At 43.2% G+C, this 15,056-nt stretch overlaps 1 protein-coding gene across 4 annotated transcripts in view; it reads right to left on the bottom strand.

The window, feature by feature from the left end:
* Positions 1 to 15,056, bottom strand: part of LOC139923566 (RNA-binding protein Musashi homolog 2) — a 280,792-nt gene that overhangs the window by 84,756 nt on the left and 180,980 nt on the right. The window lies entirely within an intron of this gene.

Genomic DNA, 15,056 nt, shown 5'->3' with positions numbered 1-15,056 from the left:
ACATATGTCTGTGGTTATACACACTGCCAAACACACACATCTAACTCTTATGTTTGTATGGTGTTTCCTCCTCAGAAAACTGTTTACATGGGCATTGGGTGTGTACTGCACATCTGCTCTATCTGTATTTCTGATTGTGAAAACCTGTGTGTGTGTGTGTGCGTGCGTGCGTGCGTGCGTGCGTGCGTGCGTGCGTGCGTGCGTGCGTGCGTGCGTGCGTGCGTGCGTGCGTGTGCGTGTGTGTTCTTTTACTTCTGTCCTTGTGAGAGCCATATTGAATTTTAGACCTTCAGAGTGAGGACATTTTGGTGATTTTAGGATCAGGACTTGGGTTTGGTGCTCAGCGCTCATCGCTGTGGTGTTTCTGCACTGCTCTTCCCAGAGATCACCTGTCAATCAAACAGTGTGTCCAGTACTGTGACGTCTTTTTCCTTGGATTTTCTGTTGATGCAGTTTGAGTTTCTCTTTTCTCTGTCTGGTGGCTATCACTGCTCATGCTAACTACCCAGTTCTTCTTCTGTTTATTCCAACTGTAGCACTTTACATTACAGTACAGAAATTACTGGGTAATAACTGTGTAATTGTATAAAAATGATCAGAAAGTAACTGGTAATTTCCGATAACGAGTAACTATTTGTATTTATATTGTAATTTCTCAGTTAAATGCTGGTAATTTCCGGTAATGACTCTGGGGTAATATTGCTAAGTGTACAAAGCCGCTCTACTTACTGGCATTTAAATGAAAAATTGCACATTATAATAACAACTAATTGTTATTACCAGAACTTACAAGTAAGGTAAAGTGCTACCATTCCAAAAAAACAGAAACGTAAAACACATCATATTCTGTTTGGAATAGCAAATTTAAAAGCTTTCATGAACTGGCTATAGGTTGAATAACTATTGTGTTACATCAATCAGTGATATTTATATGAAAATCTCACTGATTACTAATTAGTTGTTAGAAATAACAAGTGGGTCCAGGTTAGGGTTAGGGTTATATAGGTAAGGGAACGGATGCAGTCAATGGAGGGTCCTCACAATTATAGTAATCCAAACGCCCATGTATGTGTGTGTGTGTGTGTGTGTTGAGAGAATGAATAAAGGGCTAGGCTGCAGAGCAAAAAGAGCGGCGAGAGCAGGGCGAGTGTGGATTCCCCCCAGCTGGGCAGGGCCGGGGCTCAGACAACACCGAGGCTTTTAAGAAAGTGGGAGATAAGCCGACACAGGTTGGGAGGTCAACAAGGTCTGACAGAGAGCCAGAGGAGGCGGCGTGGCACTCACACCCTCACACAAACACACCAACGGCAGTAGATAAGGCCAGATAAAAGGCGGGAGTGCTGATAAAAACAGGCTAAGATAAAGTGGCAGGCGTCCCCCCCCCCCCCCCCACCCTCTCACCCCTCCCTCCCTCCCTCCTGTGAACACACACATTTAAGCACAACATGGTACACAAACCGTGATTTATTACACTGTGGGTGGTGAACATCCAGGAAACTGCACACACACGCACATGCATACATTGTATATACATATACCAAGTTTTTATTGAGCGACTTGCTGAGCGACGCCGGGAGAAGGAGGTCAAGGGTTAATGGAGGTCAGGTTTGTGGTCCGAAGCCTGCCTCGCTAGTCTGTAGTAATCTCCTCTTTTTCTTCATTCTGTCCATCATAAAGTCTCTTCACTCCTACATTTTTTTTTTCAACTCGGCTACAACGCCAACAGAAATTGGTGCAATGCCTTACAGCTGCAACCGAGCAACGTAATAGCGTACTACATAATGATCCGCGTACATTCTAGACAGCTGATTGGCTGTTGCCATGACAACGCTGTGCTCTGCTGTGTGCAGAATCTCTCAAACAGGAAGTGAAGCTGGTTGACCAACGGCACGACAGATCTCCCAGACTTCCTGCGCCTTAAAAAGCTTATTGCTAATATGATTTATTATGAAGCCATCCAGACGTCCTGGAAGGATCCAACGCTCATGATGCAGTGACAAGGCAAATCGATTTACTTTCTCCAGTAACGTTAGCAAACGTAGCTTACAGCATATTACACACATGCACAGAGGCAATGCTGATACAACAATGTACAACACTGTATGGCATGCAAACTCTTAGATGAAACACCCAGAAGTACATTCTCCTGTTGTGTGATGTCACCTATAGTTTTCTGTTAAATTCTGTTAAATATGCAACACTCAATCCTCATAAGAACGTGATTGGCTGTCAACTGTGTCACCACTCAGAATAGGGCAACTGTAATCTCCGTAACCCCCGCCAGCCGCAGCTGCAATAAATTTCGGAAACATTTCCAACGAATGTGCGGCAGACTTTATGCAATCGAATGTAGTTCCTGTTGAGTTTTAAGAATCAGCCTGATTGAGTGTGGATGTGGGATGGCACATCTCAGCGCCGATCGCTCCTCTCTCTGTTCTATCACAATCATTTCATATTTCTGGACTGCTTTTGTTTTATTATCGCCGCCTCCCGTCACCACTCTCTTTATCATTCTTCTTGTCGTTCTCCTTTTTCTCTTTTGCTCCTCTTCTCCTTCCGTTTGATGGATAGTCCTGTCTCCTCTCACTCTGGTTTCTGCCTCAGGCCCTTCCCTGGATGGTGTGTGTGTGTGTGTGTGTATACAACCTCCCCGCTGTATCGGCTGATGGAAACGCAAGGCTCTGACTTACATCTCCATTCAAATGGCTTGATGTGCTTTAGTTTGTGTGTGTGTGCGTGCGTGCGTGTGTGCGTGTGTGTGTTTGGGTGCTGATCATATCATATCGTTATGGCAACCTAAAGTGCATGTAGAGTCTGCTGTCCAAATAGGAATCAAACCCCCATCCACCATTCAACAAAGAGACACATTTTAGCTGTGGCCATTCTCTCAGCATTGCTCCAACAAATCCATTCACTGCTGATGATAAACTCTCTAGAAAAACCAGTCAAATAAATTTCTTCAGGACAAAAACAACATAATATCAACAATAATGAAAATGTACTAAACTGAAATTCTCTGCTATGCATCACGTTTTCGCCACTGAGCGAGAGCCAAAGCTTTTATTTTGCGTCCACAAAGGCTTTGTTTATCTCGCACGCCCTCAAAGATACATATCCACCCAGAGAGACTTCAACACGATGCCTTCAATAGACAAAATAGGAGGCACAAATCTACAGTAAGAAGATAACAATGAAGAGATATATTAAGCTGCGGCGCAGATGTGCGACAAGGTTCTTTTTCACTCGTGCCAGAAGGGTCAGCATCTCCATGTGCTGCTGTGTCTAAGAGCCTGTAGGATTTTCATTTGGTCCTTGTTGAACTGCCATGTCTGAAATGCCTGTGGTAGTAACGAGGGATGGGACGATATGCTTATCTCACGATACGATTCGATACAACCACGATACGATGTGATACATAAAAGTTCAATGACAACAAAGTCTGACTGTGCAGAATTACGTTTATTTCTGAGACACAAATCTTTCTAGCAATGGTATCACCTTGCTAGAATGTAAACAACCACCGTCTCATTTGAGATTACTACAGCAGAATAAAATGGAGCTAATATCGCGATTCATTTTTTGTCCCCACGATATATCACTTTTTAGTATTGCGATTTTTTTTTCGATATACTGTCCCATCCCTAGTAGTGTTTGAAGATTTTTCCATTTTGCATTTCTCTACAATTCAAATTGCTTGTTGAAGCGCTTGGCTAGCTAGTAAAAGATACATTCAAATTCCCTTGTTTCCTGATAAGGCAAGTCGTGTCATTTTACAACATTAGACTGTTTGATCTAGGTTTTGCATATTGTTTGTTGGACTTCTTTGATGTAAGAGGGCTTAATCCTTTGTTGAGGATGTAACATTAGCATAGTAGGCCTTGTTAATTGTTAGCAGTAATGTTAGCGGTCAAGTTGTAGTAGTTGTTCTTAGTGATTTGATTTCAGTTTCGTTGTTATATTTTCATTTTCCAACATGCTCACAGATGGCAAGCATGTAAAAAGTGCTTGTTTGTTTGCTACTTGTTTAACGGGTGGGGGGTTGGTAAGACAGGGAGAAGTAAGGTCCTTGGTCCAGGTTTCTGAAGCGAGCAAGAAAAAAATTTCTGGTCCCCTCATTGCTCGCCGCCTCCCACCCCTCCTCTCCTCCTCCTCCTCCTCCGTGTCCTCCTCCTCCTCCCCTCCACCTTATCAGCACCCCGGCCACCACTTCTGACAACCAACAAATCAGCTGTCAGGAGCAATTTCTCAACGGGGCCCAGCAGCCAACATACGACTGCCACCGCGATGGGTGGCACCGAGAGAGAGGGAGAGAGAGGGAGGGAGAGCGACAAAGAATTAGAAAACGAGAGTGAGAGACGACGGGGGGAGAGAAGACAGAGAGAAAGAGAGAGATGATGTGAGACAGAAAGAGTAAGAGAGGTGGGTGGCTTGGAGGCTGAGCCGATACTGATATTTTGGATTTGAAGGACGCTGACAGACGATATTTTAGGCAGATATTCAATTTCTTTAAATTTGACCTTTTTCATGCCAAAAAAAATCCAAGTGTTCAGTATTTCGCCCCATAATTTATATACAGGGTGCACTTCCAACAAGGGTTACTTCATGTGGCTTTGGACGATTTGACACGCTGGACAATAAATTCCGGGCTGTGGGTGATTTGTGGGCAGCGGAAGGGCCAGTTCGTTGAGCTTCTACTCAACAGCTCTCAATCGTCTGAGTGTTGGCAGAGTTGGTGACAGTTGAGAAAGGAAGTGTTTAGAGCAGATGAGAGAAAGTTAAAGGCAGGGAATGATGGACTGTTGATGGGTTTACAAAGAGGTTACATGAATAGAGGGCAAGACCACGTCTTCTCAATCAAACAAATAACAAGGCAACGGTAAATATGTTGTCATGAATATGTTGTCCCCCAAGAATGATGCAGTCCTCTTCTAGGCCAATCAGTGACAAATGTGTCACCTTGATTTGAGCTGTACATGTAGTGCCCCGCTTGGGCCAATCAGTGTAGTTCTGAAAATGCTGGAAGGCAGCTGTACGATGCATCATTTCTCTGTGTTTTGTTAAAATCCAATCCATGGTGTCTGAGATATCGAGTGTGAGAGACAAACTCATGAATGAACAATCAGTGACAAATGTGTCACCTTGTTTTGACCTGTAATGGTAGCGCACCCCTTGGGCCAATCAGTGTAATTCTGGAACACAGTCGTGAGATGCCATTTCCCCACATTCCCCCAAGTTTCATCGATCAGTGGCCAGAGATATTCCATGTGAGAGACGGATAAACAAGTCCTCAACAAAAAAACCTAAGGAGTGTTGAGGTCGGTGATGCCCAACTATATCTGATTACATTCTAACCCCAGTACTGCATCACCTTTATCCCTTTTCTTCATCTGTTGAGCCTGTTCTTCTCTCTGGGTCTCAGGTACCAGACAGAGCTGACAGCACTATTGACGGCCGTCAGCTCGGTCCTCAGCCAGGCAGCATCTCAACTCTGCTCCGCAGAGCTGCTAAATGGCTAATGATCGCTTCTAATGAAGACAGATCCACTGGAAATTGGAGAAAGTTTTCTTACACATGTCTTAAAGCTGCACGAAGCAAGATTTTTATGTAAAAATCCAGCTGTTTCATCAGCCTAAATCACAAAGTGGGACGTCCCATCCCCCAATAGAGATGCTGCAGCTTCACTCTGCTTGCCCAATTTAAATTCTGCGTCAGTTATGGTCCCTGGTGGGAAATCTTGGAAGTGTCAGATTAAAATTTAAGAGTAAAATTGTCCTAGAGGTATAACTGCTTGGTAACATCCGCTTTTTTGTTTTAGATCAACTGGAAAATGCACGTCATGAGCATCCTTAAAAAAAAAGGTATCAAGTAGGGATGGGACTATATGCTTATCTCACAATACTTTTTTTGGTGAAAACATTAGATCTTTTCCTCTCTCTTCTCTTTGGTATCCTTTGGTATAAAGCATCACCGACAGGCTGGATTGGTAAACATGAGCGTGCTGTGTGCACTTTACTGACGCCATCTTTGATCTCTGGGTAATGAAGTCCTCAAAATTCAAATGTTGCTGCCAATGCAAAAATTATATAGTGCAGCTTTAATGCTATGTGTTCATGTGGTCATGGCAAACTAAATTAGCCTACATGCTAACCTTAACCCTTTCCAGTTGTTACACTACATACACACAGAGACGCAAACACTTTAATCATAGTATGAATAACAAAAGTAGAGCAAATCGTGTAAGTTCAAAATGCTGATTTACTTTAGAATCAAACCTGTGAAATATTACTTTCACTGGCAGACAGAAAAAAGTGAAAGAGAGAAATAGAGAGAGAATAGAGGGAGGGGAGTTTAGTCTGTCCATTTATTGGTTTAACTAGTCTGAACAGGCCATTTCCTCCTCATACTCCGCACCTTTACAAAATGCACAATATGCCACCGCTGGACTACACAAAGCAACTACAAGCTCCCGTCTCCTCGTGTCAAATACTGGAAGGGAAAATATCTCTTTTTTTCCTCTCTTTCTTTCTTTCTTTTGTAACTTTTTTTTTTATGTCTGCCGTCATTTTTTCCCCCTTGCCCCCTCCATGACAACACGCACATTTCCAATCTGGGGTGCGGTAATAAGTGCTAGTGGCCATTACCGAGGCGTTGGGATGGAATCTCACACTTATTAACGCTCGGAAGGCACACACACGCACACACAGAAGCTACACACACACACACACACACACACACACACACACACACACCAAGCCAGACGTTTGCAGCCTCTCACAAAACAAAGCGGGCGAAACGAAAGCGCAGGTCTTAATGCCAGACCCCATCGGAGTCACCACGCAAATAAAATTAAAATGCTAAATCGATGGGGTCTTGGGCTGACCTTTACGTTAAGAGCACCACACACACACACACACACACACACACACACACACACTAGTCTGCTGCCAGTGATCTAATGTATTTTAAGAGCGGAGAACTACATGAGCAAATCAGATATTACATTACTGAGGCCAGCCACTCCAGCTGAGGCTAAGGAAACAAAGACGACTCTGGAGAGACGGGGCACATCTTTGTGCGCTGGCCTTGGATCCAAGTCGTTTCTGAATGGCAGCCCGGCCATAAACGCCAGCTTTGTGAAACTCAGCGCAGTTTTAGTTGAGACTATGTCACAGAGACGTTGGTTCAATTCTGTGGTCATTTTGGCGTCTGTGGTAGGGATGGGACGATATATCGAAATTCAATAAATCGCAATACAAAAATGTGACAATACGTATCGTGGGGCAGAAAAATGAATCGCGATATTAGCTCCATTTTATTCTGCTGTAGTAATCACAAATGAGACGCTTGACAATCACAATTTCACAAGGTCTCCATCCAAATTATATTATTTGCACTTTGTAATGACATTTTAAAACTGTTTCCTTTCTAGCATGCTAGTGCCATTGCAAGAAAGCTGATTTGTGTCTCAGAAATAAACGTAATTCTGTACAGTCAGACTTTGTTGTCATTGAACTTTTATTTATTACATCGTATCGTGGTTGTATCAAATTATGAACCCCATATCGCGTATCGAATCGTATCGTGAGATAATCATATCATCCCATCCCTAGTCTATAGTTTTGCTGTTGTTGTTTGTTGTTGTGTTTGCCAGAGTTCCTGTTAAGTCTGCATCTGTCCCTGTCAGTAAGCTTCCACTTGTCTCCCCTTTGCTGATGTCATGATTTTCTAAACTGTTCCCCTTGTAGCATTAAATACAGTTTTTGTGATTGATGTTCTATGAATATTTGGCCTCTTTGTAGCTCTTACTTGCCTGATTTTGCTTTGAAAACACACATATCCTTTAATGCTGACACATACTGCTAATCGGCATTAAACTTAAACATGCCTGGCCTGTACATCTGCCTTTGCAAGTGCAATTTAGCACGTAACGTAGTGGTGTGGCACGATACTCCATTTCATCTGGCGTTTCTTTTATTTTGTCCACCCTGTAGGCCGGTACAAAACTGGCACAAAGCGCACAGTCGCCCCCGCCGGCGCGCGGCCGACCACAAGAAGCCAGACGCACTAACGATAACAACGATGTCTCGGCGTATTGATTCATCTGGCAATAAAAAGATAAGCGCAGAAAATAACACTTGCATTTCTCCTCCGGCAAAACACACACGCACAAATCTCTTAAAGGGGATACATACACAACCGAGCCTGTTCAGAGCACAATATGGCTCTCTGTCTGCCTACTAAACAGCTCACGCGCCGCACTATGTGTAAATAAATATACTGGGAATCTGTTACCACGCTACTGTACAGCAAATAAATGCTGGGAAAAAATCAGAACGCTCAGTCACTCAAAGTTTATGAGAAACACTGGCTGCACATTTGTTTGTTTCCCTCCATTAGGGCGCTCCTGCTTTTATTTGCTCCCTATATTTTTTTTCCCCTCGTTCTCTCTCTCTCTCTTTTTCTCCATCTCCATCTCACTCTCTCTCTCTCTCTCCGGATCCCCTGTTCAATTTACTCCCAAGTGTGAGAAGTCATTTACATACAGGCAGAGACTATGACAGCGCCGTCACAAATGGCATCCAATTTCTACACTCCATCAGTGTGGGAGAGCCAGGGGGAGCTCGCTGCGTGTGTGTGTGTGTGTGTGTGTGTGTGTGTGTGTGTGTGTATGTGTGCGTGCGAGCGCATAGACGAATCACGCATAATGTCTGTTTGTCTACTTAAACTATTCAAGTGTCTGTGTTCATGTGTGTGGTTTTCTCTCTGTCTGAGTGTGTGTGATTAGTATGGGTGTGACAAGTGGTGTGTGTGTGTGTGTGTATTTGTGTCTGTGTGTGTGACTTGAGTGCTGGTAATCTACAGTGATGTATGCTGACTGCACATAGCCATTTAGCATTGGCCAATATTGCTGATGTGAAATGGCTGGGTTTGAACATGAAGCGGCGCCTTACTGAGAAGACGTCTCACCTTTCGGTCTTAACGGGTGGTAAACTAGATTTAACTCACAAGTGAATGTATATGATTGTACATGATTGTGTGCATAAATGTACTGGAACATGTCTGTGTATGTGTGTGTATGAATTGCGTGTGTGTTGAACAGCTTCAGTCCTCTTTGTCCTGCTGTCATACTGCGTCCTGAACTGGGACCTGAATATTGGACCTTTCTTCAAGGAGGGAAGTTTGACTTCATCCCGCTGTGTAAACCCAGCTGTGTGTATGGGGGCGTTATTATCTTGGAATATAGGGACATCATGAGGGAACTGTGTTCGCACCCTAGGGTGCTCCTGGTCCTGTAAAATGGCTTCATATTTCTTGACCGTTATACGACAATACAGATCAACCATCAGACCTAATGACTCCCAGTAGATGGCACTATACCAGTACAGATCCACCACCGTGTTTACAGTTGGCAGCAGACATTGTGGGTTGACGGCTTCCTTTAGCTTTCTCCAAACTTAAACCCGTCTGGATGGAGGGAAAAAACTCATCTGACCACATTACTTCTTTCCACTGCTCAGGGCTGCAGGTTTTGTGCTCCTTACACCAGGTTATGACTCTTCGATGCAAGTGGTTTCTGCCATAAATACCAGCTTTGTGAAGCTCAGTACAGTTTTAGTTGAGATTAGGGATGGGACAATAACCGGTATTACTCTATATCGCGGTAAAAACACAATAACGGTTATGACACCGGCTCTAATTATCATTACCGTGACAACTGCGATAACCGCCGACAAATTGAAACACACAGCACAGCCCAGGACTCTCTCATCTGCCATTATTGATGCTTTATTTTCCTCTAATAAATTGTTATATTCATGTTGCTGCGTTAAAGTGGATGCAGGTCAGTAGCACTTTTTGAGACTAATTTTACTTATTTTAGATGCTGTTATTTGGATTATGTCGCTTAAAACTATTCTTAAAGTTTTTATTAGCTAAACCTGCATTTTTTACATATGTTCTCCAGTCTTACATTAAAATGAGTTTAAATAAGTCAAATGTCTTGCGATTGATATGATAAATTCGTTTTTAAGTAATTGAAGCATATTACAGTTCTGGTTTTAAGGTTTTCATCATATTAATAATTATCGATATAATATAGTGTATCGAGATAATTTTGGCCAAGATAATCACGATTTCATAGAGTCACAGAGGTGTTGATTCTAGTCTCAGGTCATTTTGAGTGTTTAGTTTTGTGATATTTAGCAGCTATCCTGTTAAGTGTCTGTCTGCCCCTGTTCCGCTTGCCTCCACTGTTTGATATATGTTATCATGATTTCCCACACTATTCTCCTGACATATTAAATGGTTTTGTGCTTTTTGTGAGCGATTCTCTATGTCTACTTGGTCTGTGTGGAGCTCCGTTAGCCGCCTCATGTTGCTTTGAAAACCGATTGAGTCGGTTCAAAGTTTAAGTCCCTTTTCATGTGGCGTTTCTGTTATTTTGACCCCCCCCCCCCCCCCCCCGAACATCCCTATTGATTGGCCAAATTATTGTATATTTTTTTCTTCCGCTGCACGGACAAGCCATGCGTCCGCAGCATCAAACGCATTTTCAAACAGAGGGAAAAGATGAAGGAGGGGAGGGGAGGGGAGGAAAGCAGTGCCAGCAGACACAATAAAATCAAAGCCTGTGTCAATTAATTTCTCCTCCACTTGATGAATGGGCATGCTTCCCCATCTATTAATAATGAGACGCCAGGCCAGTGGAGAAAGGCTGTCAATGGGCCTCATTTTTTTTCCCCCGGTAGAGAGAGGAAGAGAAAGGAGAGAGACAGAAAGAGAGAGCGCGAGAGAGAAAATGCAAATGCGTGAGAAAAAAAAAAAAGCCAAAGAAATAAACACAAAACCCAGCAGTCTCTCCTCACCTTGGGAGACGTCATGGGAGAGGTGGCCAGATGCATCCTTGGCCAGTCAATAAATAGATTGGCATGCATCGATGGGAGTTTGCGCCCTTATTTACACATCCTCTTAATCAAAAACAAGAGAGAGGAGGGGAGAGGAGTGGAGGAGGAGGAGGAGGAGTGGGAGAAAGCCCGGTTAAGCTCTTTGGAAGCGGGATCCCTTGTAAAGTAAATGAGACTGGACAGAGGAATCGATTGAGGCAGCAAGCCATCTCGCTACATTGTAATGACCGGGGCGAAATACGTTTAGCGGACTGACGGGGTGGGAGAGAAACACAAGGCGGACGGAGGAGGAGGAGGAGGAGGAGGAAGAGAAGGACAGGAAAAACCCTGTTCTGATGGAGTGGGTGAGACTTGTCAGAAAGACGAGAAGCAATGAGGGGATTTAGGAGAGTCGATGGCCAGTGTCGCGCCGCAGGTGAACTTAAATAGATGGGATTATTACAGGCAAGTCATGGTAGACTATGGTGTTTGCAACATATGTGTACATCTTAGGAATGGGACGATATGCTTATCTGATGATACAATGCGATACGATATAAAAAGTTTAATGACAACAAAGTCTGACATTGACATTGCAGAATTATGTTTATTTCTGAGACACAAATCTTACTAGTATTTAATTTAATTTAAAAATGTCATGACAATGGGCAAGCCATCTCATCTGTGATTACTACAGCAGAATAAAATGGACCTAATATTGCGATTCGTTTTTCTGCCTCATGATACGTATCATCACAATACATGATACATGATTACAGTAAAGGTGTAACCCACCTCCGCTTCCTCACCTGAACAACCCAGCAGGATGCCTTCTAATCATTTGTTTCCCAGAACATTAAGGTCACACGCCTGCACAGAGGTGGCAGTGTGACAAGACGAATATCAACGTTAGACACCAGAAACCCTCGCAACGAAGGACAGAGGCAGCGAGGAAAAAATACCAAACAGTAAATGCAAAAAAAAAAAAAAAAAAATGAAACCAAATCATTACACTGCAAAATGACTAATGATAGTGGTGCTCTGCTCTGTTCATTAAGTCAAATGGATTGGAGGCCAGTCAGCTATGTATGCAGATTTGGCCGGCTGGCTGACTAGGAGCCAGGAGCAGGCCTGGATATACCACACAGTGTTTTCCACACGCGCTGGCTGCCGGCCAGATAGCCGATTACTTGGCTGCTTTCCAGGCGGCTACTTTTTTTAACACCAATTTTGGTTTGTAATGTGGGCTGTTCTCCTGGATCTGACTGATGTTGATGTTAGGAGCCTTGTAGTCGTGCATCAGACAGATCTATTGTATCGCCGTATTTTTCATAACTTGGTTTTAGTTATCTCACCCTGTTGCATCTCACCCAACCACACAGAGCCTCCTGTTGTGAAAGTGTGAAAGTGAAGCACGTGGTTCTACGCTTCAAAATGCTCACGTGTGTGTGTAATATAAGGCGAACATGAGCGCGACGCCACCCAAAGACTCACACGTTGCCCAACTCACCAGTTCAATTTGACTCGACACACTGTGATGATAATTGACAAGGACGGCTTATGAATCAGAACCCACAACAAGCTTTGGTTTATTGAAATTAAATCCCAGCTAAGGTGCTTTATCTGTATTACACACAATGGCCCATCTTCATAAAACGCACCAGCGGGGTTAACAGCATGGTAGTGGGTAAGACCGTAGCGGTGCGTTCTCCCTATTCAAAAACAGTTTCACCGCCTCAGTTTTACCGCTTGGCACTCCTGATCATTTGCATGTCCCATAAGCGATTCATAAAAGCACACCGCTTGCTCTGGCAAGGCGGTATAGTTCCAACTTATGATTACTAACGCTAAAAATATTTAATTAATAAACAAAATATCTCTAAAAGCGACATTCTGTCAATGTTCTCTTAATAGACAGAGTTCTGCTGGCGAGAACTTCGGCTTTCTTTGTCTTTCTGACATTTCTAGTTGGCGAGCCACTGTGTTTACGATGCAACACTTCATTTACATATTCATTTTCATTGCTTTTCACCTGCATCCACCAGTATCACAAGTCCAAAAATTCTATACACAATCTACACAATCAAACATACTTAGGAAAGACGAGATATAGCTGCTGTAGTTTGTTTATGGTTGATTTTAAATTCATAAATACGAGTGCTTTTGGATCTGTGTGTTATAACAATTAAAACACATGAAGAACGCTTTTCAATCGATACATCAAATGTGCAATGAAAATGAATTTCATTGCAGGTTCCACAGTTTTAGGCAGCGGTAACCTCCATCATATCAGAGGTGGACAACACTGACTGGCTGATATCTCATATTTAATAAAAGGCCAATATCAGCCACATATATTGGCAAACCGCTATATCATTCTAACCCTTGTGGAAACACATGCAGTTGCCTTGAAACATTCCATGTGTTTGTGTACATTGAAGCCTGAACGCGCCGGATTAACCTCTTCTTGAGATGATTATCACCTGTTATCGCCGTCATGATTGATGCCTGAACTGTTGGGCGGTAAAAGCCATAATATTTTCCGCTGATATCATCTGTAAGTTTGTGGATGGCAAACAAAGTGCTAATAATAGTATTAAAACTAATATCCTGAATAATATCCTGAAAATATAATATCCCGAGGAAGGTGACAGTGAGGAATAAGCCAAACGTAGCGAAACCGAACCGAAGAGTTTCTTCCACCTGGCTCCTGCAACATTGATCGGGTTTCTCCTCTCTAACTAGCTGGATGTGTGATTGTGTCCATCAGCCGCTGCCCTTCTTCACCATCTGACAGACAGGGTAATGGAACGCCATATGGGCCTGGGCTTTGAGCACCATGTACTGTGACAGCTCTATGGTCATAATAACAATACACACACACACACACACACACACACACACACACACAGAGAGAGTGGTAGCAGGTTGTGGCGCTGAAGAAAAAAAAAAAAAAAAGTCCAATTTCACCCTTCTCTCTTCCTCACTCTCTCTCGCTTTACCCCTCCTGCAAAAACAGACTAATGTGATTACACTGGCATCAAAACAATTTGGGCTTTAATTACACGAGACACATCAAGGCAAGAGCCATGAGAGGCTTTTCTCAAAGGAAGCAATTGGCATGACCAATGAAGTAAGGAGGGGAAGGGAGAGAGAGAGAGAGAGAGAGAGAGACAGACGAGCAGACAGACAGAGAGGGGAGAGCGGCAGACAGGAGACAAAGCGAGACAGCGCTGGGTGAGAGCACGAGACAGACAGAGAGAGAGAGGAAGAGAGAGAGTGACAGAGAGAGAGAGAGAGAGAGCCTGTCTAATTAGATCATGGGAATGCTCTCAGACAGCTTTAATAGCAATCTATGTGTGACAGATGAGACACTGGAGTCTGTGGGTTGCGTTATCTCCAAGTGGCCGAGGCGAGGCGAGTTTCCACGGATCCGCGGCTCTCCCTCGCCGCCTCCTCGTTCCTGAATATCAACACAGCGGCGGCTGATTACCGGCGCTGTATTTGGATGTAAGTGGAGCTCTCGCAGGAGACATAAACAAATGTATATTTGATTACGCCGTGCTTACCTGCGGGCTGAATGATCGAGCAGGGGCTTGTAATCATTTTCCCGCTTTAAATACATCTCTCTCTGGTGCATAACAAGCACCGGGGAGAACCAGGAAACAATCAACACATGAATGAGAAGTATTTCTACCGCTCTACCACGTGGCAGCAAAAGGTTACTTTACCACCACCAACTAAAAATGAATTTTTTGGTCTTTCTTTTTTCGGCCTCAATATTGTGCTATGAGGATTTAAACTAGAACAGATATATTAACACACTCAAATTCAATGAGTCACTACAATTTTCCAGGTTTTTGGGGGGTATTTTATGTTATTTCTTCCAAATTACATCACATTTCTAGGCTATAGTAATCATTATTATTATTAACAGCCTAGAAATTTGATCTTACTCTTCAAGCATTGGGGGAAACAATGACCATTAGCTCATTCCTGCTATTTCCAGAAAAAAACATTCTATTGATGTTGTTGCAATCCCTGCTGGTCCTAGAGGTCATAGATTACGTAATACCCCTTTAAGTAGAAATGCATAAATGAAAATGTACAAAAGAGTCCAGCTTTAACTGGATATACAAAATAGCAGCAGTAGCAATGGAACTTTCTGAGACA

Source organism: Centroberyx gerrardi, chromosome 6 (assembly GCF_048128805.1).
Source record: "Centroberyx gerrardi isolate f3 chromosome 6, fCenGer3.hap1.cur.20231027, whole genome shotgun sequence".
Classification (NCBI taxonomy): domain Eukaryota; kingdom Metazoa; phylum Chordata; class Actinopteri; order Beryciformes; family Berycidae; genus Centroberyx; species Centroberyx gerrardi.
This window is presented reverse-complemented; position numbering and strand designations above follow the sequence as displayed.